At 23.8% G+C, this 2,361-nt stretch overlaps 1 long non-coding RNA gene across 1 annotated transcript in view; it reads right to left on the bottom strand.

The window, feature by feature from the left end:
- Positions 1–475: 475 nt before the first annotated feature.
- Positions 476–2,361, bottom strand: part of LOC136797296 (uncharacterized) — a 3,666-nt gene continuing 1,780 nt past the window's right edge. Inside the window, exons 2-3 of the long non-coding RNA XR_010845155.1 lie at positions 1,640–1,690; positions 476–650 (exon numbers count right to left, since the gene is read on the bottom strand). This is a non-coding gene — a long non-coding RNA (uncharacterized lncRNA). The remainder of the gene's footprint in view (positions 651–1,639; positions 1,691–2,361) is intronic.

The raw sequence follows: 2,361 nt of genomic DNA, 5'->3' as shown, positions 1-2,361 counted from the left end.
TTACTATTTGAGTTCCTTTTTGACCGCTCTTGGACCATATTTCCTTGTATCAATATTATAATAGTACCAATACTAGTGAAAATAAATTTTAAAAATAATATTTGTACATAGAAAATTGTTCACCTTAGAACTGACATAATTATTTATTGCGATGTTCTCTAATAACTATTAAAGTAAAGCGCTATAGTAAATAAAACAGAAAGCTGGAATTAATAAATGATTGGATAAAAGCATAATATAAAAAAAAGTGTAGGACTGTAAGGTATTGAAAGCTAAATATCGTAGCTATGCTTGAAGAAAAAAAGTTTTGATTTTATTTTTAAATAAACGTGTTCCAAAAAACTTGCCATTGACAAGGGTTTCTTTCTCTACAGTGGTACCTCTATAGACTATCCCAAAGCTAGTAAGGTTGTTAAAAAGTAAGTGCAAAAGAGAAATGCTTCCCAAATACATCAGGTATAAGCATACTTATCAATCCATGATTGAATCTATGAACGATAACACATGTTAATCAGAGATACAATTTTTTTTATATACTTTTTCTTGTTTCAATAATTTCATATATTACATTTTCCCTATTCATTCTTTCCTCCTTTTTTTCTCAACCCTATCTATGCTATTTTCTATACTCCAGTCCCTTCTACAGTGATCTGCAAAACATGTTCAATCGTTACACAAAAGCATCGCAAATTAAATGAAACTATTAATAAATATAAATATAGAAACAAGTAAAAAAAGAAATAGACACAGCACTAGAACAATTAAAAAACAAATAATGAAGTTGAAAAAAACTAATAAATAAATTTTTAAAAGCATATAAGTAAGTTAAAAGAAATGAATAAAAACACAGATAAACAGGTTTAAAAACCTAGTAAAAAAGAAAATTGAATACAAAGTAAAAGTATCAATGCTCTATCATCTATATAGATTATAGATTATACCATTATACTTAACTTAAAAATTGAATTTGGATCAAATATGAGATATATTTAGTTTGGAAGAAGATTCTATTTTTTTTTTTTTTTTATACAGATTTTATGTTGTTAACATTGTATAATATTATCAGAAGCCAATAATTGTTTTTAAGGAGACAGATTTTTTTCTTTCCTATTATTTGACTTTTTTACATATTTTATTTAAAATAAGAATTTAGTTTTTTTTTTTTTTTGTTTACCGCTTTTATATTTATTTATTATATTATTATTTATTATATAATATAATATCATTTGAAGTGAATAATTGTGTATACATGAATTGATTTACTTTTATATTTTTTGTTTGATTCAGAATTATGTTTACAGATTTTATATTAGAGACGATATATAAATTAACATATTTTAATTTTTTGTTTTCTAGTTACATTTGTTTTCTTTTAATTGTACATTAATGTTATTCTGAAGGGACCCTGTCCCAGAATATAATCAAATTTCTATCTAAATTTTTTTTTTCATTATATGTGCCACTGCTCAAGCAAAGCAGCGATATCTAATGGTGTTATCTAACGATAAAGAAAAAATACATAATGTGGCACTAAAAACATAAATAAATTTCATTTATCTTTCTAAACAGTTGAAACTAATATCAGTATAAAAAATATTCATAAATTGTAGTATTAAATAATGAATCAACTGATACATACTTAAAATCAAAACTTGTTGTGGTAGAAATGATCTAAAATGGCTTTATAGATCTGTAACATGGATCAGAAATATTAAGTACAGAAGTAAGATCAAGATTATAAAAATTTCAATCATAAGTTTTTTTTTTAATGATCTTTACTAAAACTTGAGTATTTTTTATTTCTTATTTCATACTGATCCTTTAATTCCTAGAATTGTACTATGTATATTATGACACTTGGCAATAATTATTGTTAGATATAATTATATTTCATGATAGAACTGTTTGTTCCATATTAACATACATAAATAAAACAAAAATACACAGCAACAATTTTTAATATATGGTAAATATTTATTAGCCAGTATAAGAGGAAAGAAGAACTAGATCCATTGACTAAATATGTTTGTGTTTATACTTACACAATATGTTGTAAAAAAAAATGTTTAAAATAAATAATGGGTAAGATGAAGGATATACATAGGAATTAGATTTTTTTTTTAAAGTTATTAAGATGTATTTTGTTTCTCCTATAACTAAATTCTGATGTTTTTGAAAGGACACATACAGCCAAAGCTTGTTAAATGTGTACAGATGCCATTTGGGCATGTTTTTATTAATTAATATACTTTAACAGTAGTTATACCATCTTGATTAATCTTTGCACAAGAAAATACATTTCATAGACTGAACTAAATATGTCCACTAATATAGAGTGCTAAGGTGTTTTAATATATATTT

This window comes from Halyomorpha halys, unplaced genomic scaffold (assembly GCF_000696795.3).
Source record: "Halyomorpha halys isolate HHAL.00 unplaced genomic scaffold, Hhal_1.1 Scaffold1026.1, whole genome shotgun sequence".
NCBI lineage: Eukaryota > Metazoa > Arthropoda > Insecta > Hemiptera > Pentatomidae > Halyomorpha > Halyomorpha halys.
This window is presented reverse-complemented; position numbering and strand designations above follow the sequence as displayed.